Source organism: Psittacula echo (genome assembly GCF_963264785.1).
Source record: "Psittacula echo genome assembly, chromosome: 4".
NCBI lineage: Eukaryota > Metazoa > Chordata > Aves > Psittaciformes > Psittacidae > Psittacula > Psittacula echo.
Genome location: NC_137738.1, coordinates 86210757 through 86226488, shown reverse-complemented (window position 1 = coordinate 86226488; position 15732 = coordinate 86210757).

Genomic DNA, 15732 nt, shown 5'->3' with positions numbered 1-15732 from the left:
TTTGCATACTTTACATTTTATTCTCTCCTTGTTATTTCAGCCTGCTATTTGAGATGCACTAAATTTCCCTGCAAACTCATTTTCTCTTTGCAGATTGAAAGACAGAAGGTTTTTTAAAAAGCTGCCAGTGTTGAAAGCTCAGGAGATGTAGGGAACTGCTAATTGCATAACATGGTGCTGCAAAGCTACTTAATTTTCTTAATGAATGCCATAAAGTAGTTTTCAAAAAGGATCAAAACAGGAAATCATGCTGAGTGACCCTTATTTGGAACTCACTTCTGAGACAAACAGGAAATAAATGTACAGACCTGATATCTGATTCTTCAAGTGCTGATTTACACCCTCAGCTTTCTGCAAGTCAGTATTTCCACTGACAAGAAGCTCCATTAACAGGGGAAGTTATGGCTGGGTTACCCCATGCAAAGTGTGGGTACATGGGAATGGTGCACCCTTCCCGTGGCAGTCTTGAGGCACCTATGGAAGGATGACTGTTTTCACTCCAATACTTGGAAATATTTACAGTTCGGGAGGAGGCTAAAATGAGGTCCTGGCATGTGGGTGCGTTGGGAGCTGAACAGGACAGTCATGCCCATTACTGTCTTCAGGGACCTGAGAGCATACATCCTGAACCTTCCCCCTCTTTCATTAGCTCTCTTTAAAGAAAAGAGCAAGTCTGGTATTTTTATCAGAATGATAATTTTAAAAAAACAAGCAGAAAGCGGGAGTTTCAGATGCTGAGTTCCTGTTTAACACAAGTACCTAAGTTTCCTTGTTAAATACATGATGATCTTGACTGCCTAACTCTATTTATAATTCCTATACCCAAAGTGGTGCCTCTAAGATAATTGCAAACATAACAGTGTCCTTTCTGGATATGGTCATTTTGGCAACAGGACATAAGTCTTTTAATTATTATAGAAATGTTTCTGCAGTCTATATACTTGATTACTGGCCTTAGGATTTGATATACATATATATATATTTATCAAAATATATTCTGGAGCAAGAAATTATTTATTAAAAATTTGATCTGATACAAAGGAACCATTTATTCAATGGCATACCTAAATGTGTTGGGATTTTTCTCAGGAAAAGAGTTTCTTATTTAGCTCACTGATATATGTACCCTTTCTTAGCAGCTATTGACAATATATATTCATTAAATACAAGATATTCCTATTGTATTTTTATTGAAAATATTCTACAACTAAGTTGACACGTAGATGAAAATAGTCTAGTGGACTATTATTATGTGTATTATGCCAAAACACTGGGATTTTCTGTTTAAGTTAGACATTAACCTATAAATTAGTGCTATAAACAAAGTAGAACAAAATTATAAGTTGAAAGTAAAATGCTTTTGATTGCCTTCTCATTACCCAACATGTGCCTTTCCCCCACCCTGCCTGCAAAATTAATGTGTGGGCTTTCACTCCACTTCTCCGTCTTGTTCTTGGGCTAGCCTCACTGGATTCTGCAATTCATCAGGACTATGACCTGAAGCACCAGGAAGTTGGTAGCTATGGTCAAAGTTCGTAAGTGAGTCATTGGGCTTTAATGAGCTGTTGAAATGCATGCAAAGGTAAATGAAGTTACAAATCAAACACAAACTTCACCATTTTTGCATCTTCAAACAATAAAGGGAAAATATATCAGAAAAGTAGTAAGATTTACCTTTTAAGACCATACAAAGGTAATCATTCATCTAGAAAACAAGAAGGGCTACACAAATTGCGTTTTTGACGCTGACTCGTTGAAATCACTGGATCAAATTAAGGATTTGGTTTTTTTCTTATGAAAATCATTGTTAATAGTAAAAGCAAAAGAATTACTATTTTGTGTGGATTATATATGACTTGAAGAAAATCACACTCACAGTGTGGCCAGGTTGAATGGCACTTTGAGCAACCTGGTCTAGTGGAAGGTGTCCCTGCCTGTGGGAGGGGTGTTGGAACTAGATGATCTTTAAGTTCCATTCCAACCCAAACCTTTCTATGATTCTATGAATGTAAGCACTCCTGAGTCTTTTTGCACTTGCTAGCCTCATATGCTTTATTTTAGAACCTAACAGCACACTGACATTAACCTTCTAAAAAGATTCAAAGGTAAACTTAAGTATCATTCAACATACATTTTTCCAGCATGCCAGAATTACACAAACATTTTAGCTTAATAAATTTAGTGCCATTTAGTGAAATGATTTCACATTTAGTGATATCTGTTTTATGATAACACGTCACATTTCCTTTCTGTGGTGAAAAAATTGAATGAATATGATTTCTAGTGGTCAGCAGATTTGTTGAAAACTCATTTAGAAAAAGAAATTCAGGCCCTTACTAGGGTATTTCATTAAATACTACCTAATTACCCAATTGTTTTCTTTTCTTTTGAGTATAATCTACTTTGTTTATGTAGGAATATAGGAAAGGATAAGGGATATTTCTTCAGGCAACATAAAATCTGGTGAAGCTCAACTAAATTGAAGACTTATGTCAGGTATAAATTTGAATTATTTGACTGACTGGATAAAGCACATGAAGCAAAAATTCTGCTGAAATATAAACACTCAGAAGAGAACGCAGCTAGGGCTAGTGATTCTGCTTTTGAAACTCAGGTACTCCACAGTAAGAGAAAGCAAATATTGCAGCAGAGATGAGGGATCATTTTCCGCATTAACTTTTCTCTCACTGTCCTTCATTGATAAGAGGTCTCAATATTTATTTTACATCACAAAACATAAAGTTTAGTATCTCTTTTAGATGGTTGTTTAGTAGTGACTGTAATCCCTGTCATGGTTTAAGCCCAGGCCGTAAATCAAAACCACGCAGTCAAATTTCCCCCCCACCCTTTCTTCTCCCCTCTCCTGGAGGGACGGGAGGAGAATCGAAAGAATGCAACTCCCACGGGTTGAGATAAGAACAATTTAATAACTAAGGTATAACACAAATCACTACTGCTACCACCAATAATAATAATGATAAAGGAAATAACAAGGGAAGAGAATACACCACCTCACCGACCGATATCTCGCCCCCACCCAGCAGTGATCCATCCCTTCCGGGAACTCTCAGTTCTACCTCCTGGGCATGACGTGCTGTGGTATGGAATACCTCTTTGGCTAGTTTGGGTCAGGTGTCCTGTCCCTGCTTCCTCCCAGCTTCCCCTCCTCCCTGCCAGAGCATGAGACTCACAAAGTCCTTGGTCAGAGTAAACATTCTGACCAGCAACTGAAAACATCAGCTTTATCAGTATTATTCCCAGGCCGAAAGTCAAAACCACAGCGCTGCACCAGCTACTAAGAAGGAGAAAAACTGACTGCTGCTGCTGAACCCAGGACATCCCTAAAAGTAGCCACCCATAGATTTTACTACGCTGTCCTCAATTAAGCAGTAGCAGTCATCTTTTTGTCCTTCTTAGTAGTTGGTGCAGTGCTGTGTTTTTGAATTTCAGCCTGGGAACAGCACTGATAACACCGATGGTTTTAGTTGGTGCCCAGTAATGTTTACTCTGACCAAGGACTTTCTGCATTCATCCTCTGCCAGGGAGGAGGGGAAGCTGGGAGGAAGCAGAGACAGGACACCTGACCCAAACTTGCCAAAGAGGTATTCTATACCACAGCACGTCACGCGCAGTATATAAAATGGGGGCAGTTACCTGAAAGGGCTTGTTCATTGCTCGGTCGGGTGGGGTATCGGTCAGCGGGTGGTGAGCGGTTGTATTCTCTTCTCTTGTTATTTCCCTTATCATTATTAGTATTGGTGGTAGCAGTAGTGGTTTGTGTTATACGTTAGTTACTGGATTGTCGTGGAATGGACTCAGTCGGAGATCAATGTGATCAGAGAAAAGCCATTAATACAAAGTATCAGCTACTACTCATCAACCAGGGGAGCACATCATCACCTGGTTGCTCCAACGCTGGGACAATGAGGCCGATGGTCACAAACTAGAAGGTAGGGAAGCCAGGCAGCTGGGATCACTTGCTAGGGAAGGGAGAATTGACAAAGCAATTGCAAAAGTAAAACAGTCCCTCAGCCTTTGGAGGTGGCTGTTGGCAGCTGTGAAAGAAAGGTTTCCATGCAAGGATGATGTTAGGAGTCATTTGGACAAGTGGACTATGCTAGAAAAAGGCATCCAGTCTCTGAGGGAATCAGCCATTACACAGATGATCTATCACAAGCTGGATGCTGGAAAGGACCCATAGATCCAGATGAAGTCAAATGTATATGACCCATATGGCAGAAATTTACACAGAATGCATCGTTATCATATACCCACTAATTAGCAGCAATAACCTGGAACAATACAGCACCACCAACAGTGCATGAAATGATTAGTCAGCTCTGAGAGTTCGAAGAGAATCTCACCCCTTCCATTATTTCAGCTGTAGAAAAACTGTCCCAGGAGGTCAAAAAATTGAGAGATGATCTATCCGATCTATACAGCTCCCCACGTGTACCAATCCACATCTCAGCTATTAACAAAAGGCGTCCTACTGCTCAAGAGAGAAAGTATGTGCCATGGGCCACCCTGTGGTTTTACCTGAGGGATCACAGAGAAGACATGAGGAAGTGGGATGGAAAACCTGCCTCAGATCTGGAGGAATGGGTGCATGAATTGAAGAAGAGAACAAAGGTCGAGGATGATTATCCCATGAAAGGTGCAGCTTCAGTCTCTGGTGAGCAGGTTCTCAGATGGAGTGGAACAGCTGATTTTACTCCAGCTCCTGTGATAAAGACTAATTCCTGTCAACAAGACATAAGTGACCAATGCTGTGATGACTATTAAAGAGGCCCTGCCTCCAACCAGGTGGAGGTAGGGGACAATCGGATTTACTGGACTGTGTGGGTCAGATGGCCTGGCACATCAGTCCCACAGAAGTATAAGGCTCTAGTAGATACCGGTGCACAGTGTACCCTGATGCCGTCAAGCTGTCAAGGGGTGGAACCCATCTATATTTCTGGAGTGACAGGAGGATCCCAAGAGTTGACTGTAATGGAGACTGAAATCAGCCTGACTGGCAGGAAGTGGCAAAAGCACCCCACTGTGACTGGTCCAGAGGCTCCATGCATCCTTGGCATAGATTACCTCAGGAGAGGGTACTTCAAAGACCCAAAAGGGTATCAGTGGGCTTTTGGTATTGCTGCTTTGGAGACATAGGAAACTGAGCAACTGTCCACCTTGCCTGGTCTCTCAAAGGATCCTTCTGTTGTGGGGTTGCTGAAGGTCGAAGAACAACAAGTGCCAATTGCGACCACAACAGTGCACCGGCAGCAATATTGCACCAACCAAGACTGCCTGATTCCCATTCATAAGCTGATCCATAGACTGGAGAGTCAAAGAGTGATCAGTAGGACCCTCTCACTCTTTAATAGTCCCATATGGCCAGTGTGAAAGTCTAACAGAGAGTGGAGACTAACAGTAGACTATCGTGGGCTGACTGAAGTCACACCACCCTTGAGTGCTACCCTACTGGACATGGTTGAACTTCAGCATGAAATAGAGCCAAAGGCAGCCAAGTGGTATATCATGATTGATATTGCCAATGCATTTTTCTCAATTCCTTTGGCAGCAGAATGCAGGCTACATTTCGCTTTTACTTGGAGAGGCGTCCAGTTCACGTGGAACTGATTGTCGCAGGAGTGGAAACACAGCCCTACCATCTGCCGTGGACTGATCCAGAATGCACTGGAACAGGGGCAAGCTCCAGAACACCTGCAATACACCGATGACATTATCGTGTGGGGTGATAAAGCAGAAGACGTCTTTGAGAAAGGGGTGAAAATATCCAAATCCTGCTGAAAGCTGGTTTTGCCATGAAACGGAGTAAGGTCAAGGGACATGCACAGGAGATTCAATTTTTCGGAATAAAATGGCAAGAGGGACATCACCAGATCCCCACAGACGTGATCAACAAGGTAACAGCAATGTCTCCACCAAATAATAAGAAAGAAACACAAGCTTTCTTGGGAGCTGTGGGGTTCTGGAGAATGCACATCCCAAATTACCGACTGTAAGCCTCTCTATCATGGGACCCGCAAGAAAAATGATTTTAAATAGGGCCCTGAGCAACAACAAGCCATTGAGCAAATTAAACGTGAGATAGTTCATGCACTGGCCCCTGGATCAGTCCGAACTGGGCCAGATGTAAAAAATGTACTGTACACCACAGCCGGGGAGGATGGTCCTACCTGGAGCCTCCGGCAGAAAGCTCCAGGGGAGACTCGAGGTCGACCCCTCGGCTTTTGGAGTCGGGGATACAGAGTGTCCTGGGTTCAGCAGTAGCAGTCAGTTTTTCTCCTTCTTAGTAGCTGTTGCAGCACTGTGGTTTTGACTTTTGGCCTAGGAATAAAGCTGATAACAGCGATGTTTAGACTGACCAAGGACTTTGTGAGTCTCATGCTCTGCCAGGGAGGAGGAGGGGCCGGGAGGGAGCGGGGACAGGACACCTGACTCAAACTAGCCAAACTAGCCAACTCAAACAGCACGTCATGCCCGGGGATGTAACTGGGAGCTACCCGGAAGGGCACGTTCTCTTTCTGTCGGGCTCTCTTTTCCGGCGGGCGGTATCGTATTCTCTTCCCTTGTTATTTCTCTTATCATTATTATTATTGGTGGCAGCAGTAGTGATTTGTGTTATACCTTAGTTATTAAACTGTTCTTATCTCAACCCGTGGGAGTTACATTCTTTTGATTCTCCTCCCCGTCCCTCCAGGAGCGGACGGAAGAAAGGTGGGGGGGGGAAGTGGACTTCATGGCTCTGATTTACGGCCCCTCGGCTTTTGGAGTCAGGGATACAGAGGACCTGAGGCCAGCTATACTCCAACTGAAAAAGAGATACTGGCAGCCTATGAAGGGGTTCAAGCTGCTTCGGAAGTTACTGGCACTGAATACAGATCCTCCTGGCACCCAGGTTGCCAGTGCTGGGCTGGATGCTCACAGGCAGGGTATCCTCTACACATCATGCAACCAATGCTACATGGAGTAAGTGGGCTGTGCTAATTACACAACGAGCTCCAATAGGAAATCCCAGTCGTCCAGGCATTCTAGAAGTCATCATGGACTGGTCAGAGAGCAAAGATTTTGGAATGTCACCAGAGGAGGAGGTCATGCGTGCTCAAGAGGCCCCTCCATATAATAAACTGTCAAAAAGTGAAAAGCAGCATGCCTTGTTTACTGATGGGTCCTGCTGCATTGTGGGAAAGCATCGGAGATGGAAGGCAGCTGTATGGAGTCCTTGAAGACAAGTTGCAGAAACTGCTGAAGGAGAGGGTGAATCGAGTCAGTTTGCCGAGGTGAAAGCTATCCAGCTGGCCCTGGGCATTGCTGAACGAGAAAAGTGGCCAGTACTTTATCTCTATACTGACTCATGGATGGTGGCAAATGCCCTGTGGGGGTGGTTGCAGCAATGGAAGAGGTAAATGCAACTCAGAGGTAAACGCAGAGGTAAATCTGGGCTGCTGCACTGTGGCAAGATATCGCTGCCCGGGTGCAGAACCTGGTGGTGAAGGTACGCTATGTAGATGCTCATGTACCCAAGAGTCGGGTCACTAAGGAACACCAGAACAACCAACAAGTGGATAAAGCTGCTAAGATTGAAGTGGCTCAGATGGACTTAGATTGGCAACATAAAGGTGAATTATTTTTGGCCCGATGGGCCCATGACACTTCAGGTCATCAGGGCAGAGATGCAACATATAGATGGGCCCATGATCGAGGGGTGGACTTAACAATGGACACTATTGCCCAGGTTATTCATGAGTGTGAAACGTGCTGCAATTAAACAAGCCAAACGGCTAAAGTCTGTTTGGTATGGAGGACGATGGCTGAAGTATAAATATGGGGAGGCCTGGCAGATTGATTATATCACACTCCCACCAACCCGCCAAGGCAAGCGCCATGTGCTTACCATGGTGGAAGCAATCACCAGATGGCTGGAAACATACGCTGTGCCCCATGCCACTGCCCGGAACACTATCCTGGGCCTTGAGAAACAGATTTTGTGGCAATGTGGCACCCCAGAGAGAATTGAGTCAGACAATGGGACTCATTTCCGGAATAACCTTATAGACACTTGAGCCAAAGAGCATGGCATTGAGTGGGTATATCACATCCGCTATCATGCACCAGCCTCTGGGAAAATCGAACGGTACAATGGGCTGTTAAAAATTACACTGAGAGCAATGGGTGGTGGGACTTTCAAACACTGAGATACACATTTACCAAAGGCCACCTGGTTGGACAGCACCAGAGGATCTGCCAACAGGGCTGGTCCAGCCCAGTCAGGACTTTTACATACTGTAGAAGGGAACAAAGTTCCTGTGGTGCACATAAAGAATTTTCTGGGGAAGACAGTCTGGGTTATTCCTGCTTCAGGTAAAGGCAAACCCACTCGTGGGATTGCTTTTGCTCAGGGACCCAGATATACTTGTTGGTAATGTGGGAAGATGGGGAAGGCTGATGTGTACCTCAAGGGGATTGAATATTAGGGGGAAACAGCCAATGAACTCAACTGTATGCTATTGCCTGCTATGTAGCACTTTTATAACCCACCAACCAGATTTCTTCAGGTCACTAGTGACTGGCCCTGACTTCCCACCGAGCATCATCACAACAAAGAATGAACTGAATGAACTTTGATGAAACCAGACGAGTTCTACGGTATCATCAGTAGGCAATGATTCAACACTGCACACAGCGTCTCCTGCTCTGAAAGACTGTTACAAGAGCTGCAGCCGACATCATGGACCGGATGGACTCAGCAGCTTTATAGGGATTGGTCCATGCACTAAGGAATGATCTCTCTCTCTCTTTGTGTGTGTGTGGATGTATATATATTTATATATATCTTACACATGAGACAAGAGTGATGGTATATTGAAAATGTGGGATCTGAGAATAACACGAATAGTATGGAATAAGGGGTGGATACTGTCCTGGATTCAGCAGTAGCAGTCATTTTTTGTCCTTCTTAGTAGCTGGTGCAGTGCTGTGTTTTTGAATTTCAGCCTGGGAACAGCACTGATAACACCGATGGTTTTAGTTGGTGCCCAGTAATGTTTACTCTGACCAAGGACTTTCTGCATTCATCCTCTGCCAGGGAGGAGGGGAAGCTGGGAGGAAGCAGAGACAGGACACCTGACCCAAACTTGCCAAAGAGGTATTCTATACCACAGCACGTCATGCGCAGTATATAAAATGGGGGCAGTTACCCGAAAGGGCTTGTTCATTGCTCGATCGGGTGGGGTATCGGTCAGCGGGTGGTGAGCGGTTGTATTCTCTTCTCTTGTTATTTCCCTTATCATTATTAGTATTGGTGGTAGCAGTAGTGGTTTGCGTTATACCTTAGTTACTGAACTGTTCTTATCTCAACGCGTGGGAGTTACATTCTTTTGATTCTCCTCCACATCCCTCCGGGAGCAGGGAGAGGAAAGGAGGGGGAGTGAGAGAGCGGCTGCGTGGTTCTGGATTGCTGGCTGGGCTTAAACCATGTGTCCTGGTTTAGCAGTAGCAGTCATTTTTTCTACTGGTGCAGTGCTGTGTTTTGACTTTCGACCTGGGAATAATACTGATAAAGCTGATGTTTTCAGTTGGGGGTCAGAATGTTTACCCTGACCAAGGACTTTGTGAGTCTCATGCTCTGCCAGGGAGGAGGAGAAGCCGGGAGGAGGCAGGGACAGGACACCTGACCCAAACTAGCCAAAGAGGTATTCCATACCATAGCACGTCATGCCCAGGAGGTAGAACTGAGAGTTCCCGGACGGGCGAGATCACTGCGGGGTGGGGGTGAGGTACCGGTTGGTGAGCGGTTGTATTCTCTTCCTTGTTATTTCCTTTATCATTACTATTAGTGGTAGCAGTAGTGATTTGTGTTATACCTTAGTTACTAAACTGTTCTTATCTCAACCCGTGGGAGCTGCATTCTTTTGATTCTCCTCCCCGTCCCTCCAGAAGTGGAGGGAAGAAAGGTGGGGGGGGAAGTAGACTGCGTGGTTCTGATTTACAGCCTGGGCTTAAACCACGACACCATGAGATATGTTTAAATTAAATTCTGTGCCTTTTAAGTGACAACATAACTTCTGTCAATAATCATCTTTCTTCCTTTTTTTTTTTTTCATAAAATTGTGAGCCATAGAGAGGTCAGCACAATACAGCTGAAAGTAGTAGAATTCAAGTGCTTCTGAAGATCTTTTCTGATTTGTCTGTCACATTCTTTGCATTTCACTCGAATATTTATGGATGTGATCCTGTACAGGAAAAAAAAAAAGCCAAAAATTAAGCTGTTCTATGTAAAGCTCCCTCAGCTGTGTAAGGGTTCTTGAGAGGTCACAACAGCTGATGTTCCCAGAAGGACTTATTCTACAGTAAGGTTTCACAAGTCCAGTCATGAATAATATCTGAACAAAATATTTTTTAAAATGCCATCTACAGAGAGCAAAACTTTTCCTCTGAGATTTGATTAAATGCCCAAAATCTCAGCTATCTTCAGACACAAAACTACTATAGTGTCAAATAGCTTCTGATTTTATTAAGAAATACTCACAAATATATAAAAGTAAGTCATTCTCATCTAAGTAAGAGTTCTACAGACAGGAACTCAAAAATTTGGTTTCTCAAAAAAAAAAATTTGACTGATACTGGGGGAACAGGAGTGCTTGGAGGCAGAGAAAGGAGTATCAAGGCAGAAACACAACAATTTAGTTCCTTCTTGTATTTTCCCACTCCGTATAAAACCTACAGTTCTTAGGTTAGGTCCTTGTTTCAAAATGTCTTGATTCAAGCATGTCTCGTCTCTAGTTGAGAACTTCATTGTAAATTCTTAGAATTTGTAAGAGAAATCAGTTATTTAATTATAGTGCTTTTATCTTGAATTATTCGTTTCTGTCAAGATTGCCTCATTTGCCTGAAAAGTTTTACCCTCCTTTCCTAACCTTTATCACAACTAATGTAGTTTGGCACTGGGAATACTTTGTAGATATATAGTCTGCAGAAACATCATTTCCTCCTATTACTCAACGGGTAATTCAATAAGCATAGCATGAGAGACCTGTCATTCCCATATTTTCAAATGCTCTTTTCATCTGAGCACTAATCAAAGGACTCTGTATTTATTTGTCCAAATATAATAAAGGTATCTTTATCTTGTATTCTGAGCACAACTTGGACAATAATAACAGAACTGTATTTTGATTATTCAGTTCAGAATCCAATTTCAGAATTTGAACTAGTGTTTATCAAAGACCAATAAGTTTCAGTGAAGTGCTGCAGCATGGATTAGATTTAAGAATATTTCTGTACAAAGTACTTCCATGTAGTAGCGACAGATGATTATGTCTCTTAGATAAATTATATTAAAAGAAATAGAAAAAAAATTATGTAATTTTTTAGTGAAAATTGAAGTTTTTATCCTAGACAAAATGGAAAATTTTAAACTGGTAAATTATGTACTTTGAAGGAAACGAAGAGAGCTATTAAGCAAACCAAATACATTTTCCAAGCGAAATTAAATATCAATATCATATATATATGATATTTCTCCTTTTTTTTTTTTTTTTAGAGTAGAATTCAAAGAAAGCATAAGTGTGAAAGTGCTGTTGCAGTAGGCGCTCAACACACACGTGGTTTATTTATTTTCTTCATGTGATATGAATAAAATCTTTCCAGTGGTTTTCTTTGAAAAACTTACATGGGGTCCTCCAAAGAATGTTATAATCTGACTACATGTACATATCTATGTTCTAACAATCTGCGTAGGCTCCCTCTACAATCTAGATAAAAGATGTTTTCTACTACCTGATTCATCTCAGTTTACAGAAAAAATTTAAAATAGGTCATTCAAATCTGCCCTGAATATGGCTGTTTCTCTCCACTGACTATAAAATGAACTCAGGCTGAGTAATTCAAAAGCATATGCATGCCTTTTAGGAAGTTGAGTGAAATGAATCCCATACTTGAATCAGATTTAAGGTAATTAGGCAGACAATATCTCTAATGCATCTGTCAGTGATGCAGGAGTAGTTTCCCTTTTACTAATTCTACAGTTCTAAATCACCCCAGATCCTTGACTTGCAGCTGCACAAATAAAGAATACCTTGTCTGATGAATAAGAATTAATAAGAGTTTTCCCTTATTATTTTTAAGACAGGAAATCAGTATCCTCTGTGTGATCTGGCAGATTTTACTGTCGTTATCACTGATAACAGATTACATTTTAAATTTCTAATACTAAGAGGCTATAAGGAGACATTTATATATAAGCACATTCATGGTTCTTCAGGTCAGGCCTTTCTGCTTCATGTTCAGTAGGATTTTACTATGATGCATGACATTTACGCTGAGTGTTTTTCTGAAGAAGAGCCAAGAGAAATTTCGTGATTTGTTTCCAACATTTAATTTAATATTTTAATGATGCGTTATATTCTATGATCTGGAGTACTCTGGTTTAAAAGCAGTGGAACTCACCAAAAAGGAGATATGCTGTGACAGCTGAACAGATGTATGAGTCTAATAAATTGGGTTGGTGTTATTCACTTTCTTTATGTTAAGGAATATTTTTAAGTCCATCTGATTAGAAATTGAACTACATCCATAAGCAGTGAAATACTGTCAGAATTTGCATAGGTCTTGTTGGACTGCTTGGAGTTATGTTAATTATTATTTGCCCTTTACTTTCTTGAGACCATCTTTTCCCTTTTTTGGGTACCTTTTAAATTTTCAGACATGCATCTTACTCAAGTATAGACTGTTTCATTACACTCTTCTCTACACTCTTTTGAAGCTTTGTTTATGGAAGTCTTTCATCCCCTCTTTGCTTGTATGTTGGTTGTAATTCACTTTCATTACAAGACTAAGGCAGTAAATTGTTCCTTTCAGGTCTGGTGTTCTTTTTCAGGACTTCCTGCAACAGTCACTTGATGGGGTTTTTATATCACTTACTATCATTAATTCCGTATGGAGAAGCTGAGCCTCTCCAGAAGCGCTTGGTAGTCCCTGTACTAAAAAGAGGCTATTAAGTCAAGAGTCTACATGTCTCAGTCTTTGCAGTGAAACTATTTCTACATAAGTAGGTAAACACGCATATGCTTAGATGTGCATTGTCTATTTCAATGAGTTCTTTCCAGACAAGGACTGTTGCAGTTCAGGAGGATGATACAGATCAGAGCCTTCTCCCAGCCAGCAAAATAAACAAAACTCTTCTCAAAAAAAAAAAAAAAAAAGTGTTTAACAGCATGGAGAAGGAGTCATGCTGTGCCAGAGAAAGAGCTTAATTTTCTGTGGCATTGATAAATTAAATGAGTAAAATAACAAGCAGAAACAGAAGGAAAATACTGGCCTGCTGTTAAGCAGGAGAGGAGTGTTAGTCACCAACAATACTGAAAAGACAGAGGTTCTCAACGCTTTCTTCAACCCTATGTTTACCCGCAATGCTGAGCCTTAGGCCTTGGGAACAAAAGTCCTGGTTGACACAGACACAGACCTGCTGCCAGTGAAGGAAGAGTTTGTATGCGAACTGTTACAGGAGCTTGACCCCTACAAATTGGTGGGCCCTAACAATATCAACCCAAGAGTGTTAAGAGAGCTGGCTGATGTCATTATGGAGCCACTCTCCATAGTCATTGAGAAGTCATGGAGATTGGGAATGTTCCAGAAGAGTGCAGAAGTGTGTGTAGCACTACAAGAACAGGGTGTCTAATGACAAATCAGTGTCTATGGGAGTTTGTGTGATTCACCAGATACACATTTATAACATCCCTACTAATTTATTGCAGTACGTAGTCACCTATTTACAATATAGTTGACAGTATAGCAGAGGACAATAACTTATCAACTGCTTGTTTCTATCCAATAGCCCTATAACAGATAAGATTAAAAGAAAAAAATCCCCCCTAGAAGGGCATATTTTTCTTGCTGCTATCTGTATCACACTATAATTTCAGGAAAGCATATTTCAGTTTACACGGTTGTACACTGACTACTTTTAATACAATGATTATTTACAATATTAGAGAACGAAGTACTGTACAAAACTTGTTCAGCCTACAAAGCATATATTCTACATACCTCTGAGTCAGCTACAGTAAAAAAAAAAAAGTATTCCTATGAAGGAATCGTTTTACCAAATGTGTATGTATGCTGCCCAGTGATCTATAATTCCATGTTGATAGAGAAAGGTAGGCATTTCTAGTGTGTGATTTATCTGACCTATAAGAAGTGTCCTTTAAAGCGTGATGAATCTTACAGAAGTATTTTGTTCTAGCTGCAGAGTGCAGAAGCAGTTTAGATAACCACCTCAAATATAAAAAAATCAGATTAGAGACCTTTACCTTGCAACAGAAAAAAGCTGGACATTATTTTGGATTCAGTTCTGTGCCCTGACGTCCATATTGCTGGGTACAAAGCTGTGAAATCTTTAAGATTTTAAATTCTTCTCAGAACAATTAATACATTGATTTAAAAATATGAAAAAAAAGTGAAGAATGCCATGTAATAAAAGGCAGAAAAGTAGGGTCTAGACTACTGGTAGATGAAAGGAGGGGAAAGGAAGCATGAAAAATATGGTATTTCAGAATGAGCTACTATACACTGTTTTCCTTCAAATATGTTTGTATGTAACAGGCAAAACATTGCATCACAGCTATAATTTTTAATGTATGTTTGTGTCTGATGCTATATAGTGTTGAAAAGACTTCATTGTGAAAATATGAATAACCACTGTATTTGGAAGATCATTGTGTTGACAAGCAAATAATTTTTATAATTTAATCTTTTCTTTAGGAAATACAAAAGCATGATCACAGTGGCTAAACACATTACAAATGAGACAACATGCCTGCACAAAGACTTGCATGTTCATTTATTTGACTGGGAGGTTTTGGAAACGACAAAGGCCAAAAGACACTGGTTAATAGCTTAGGTGGGCAGGCAGTGCAAAACCAGGTAATCTTTAATTGACCTGCAATGATTCTCAGCAGTATGGTTAAGTGAACTCTTGTTTGGTATTGATTTTAAGACATGTATGATTTCTCTAAGGAGAAAGAAACTTTGTAACATGATCAAAAGTTTGTAGAGGAAAAGCTGAACTTCATTTTAAATGTATCTAAATGTATGTATCTAAATAAGGCATTGTATAACTATTTATTTCAAGAAGCCTTGAAACTAAAAGATACACAAACCAAACGACAGATCCAGTACACAGTTTAAGCAACATAATGTTCATTGTTTAATGACTGTGATTTGAGCATGTGACAGTGCATTAGTTGTCCACATTCCAAGCAATGTGTTACATTGTTTAGAATGAGAGGCACAATAAACAGTAATTGACAACTATAGAAGTAACTAGACATTATAAAGAGATGTTGAGTACAAATATCTTGACTCTTATCCTCTAACTAGTTCTTGGGTATCTAGCTAAGTTCCAGTAGTTAAAAGCAGAGAGTGGTGGTTATTTCCTTAAAATGAAGGCATAAAAGGCAATGTTTGTATTTTTAAATTAATCTCTTCCAGACTTCTGTTTCTTACAGCCCACCTGTTCAATCCTTTTCTCACCATATGGACTTCTTTTTCCACCAAATTTCACAATTCTCAGAAGACTGCACAAGCCACAAATCTGTAGATTTTGAATGTTAAAGCACACAAAGATGGTAAAATAAAAAGGGATTAGGACTTGCAGTTTTCTTAAGTTTATAAAAATCCATGCTGGAGAAAATGGCTAATAACCCACTTGGACAAAAAATA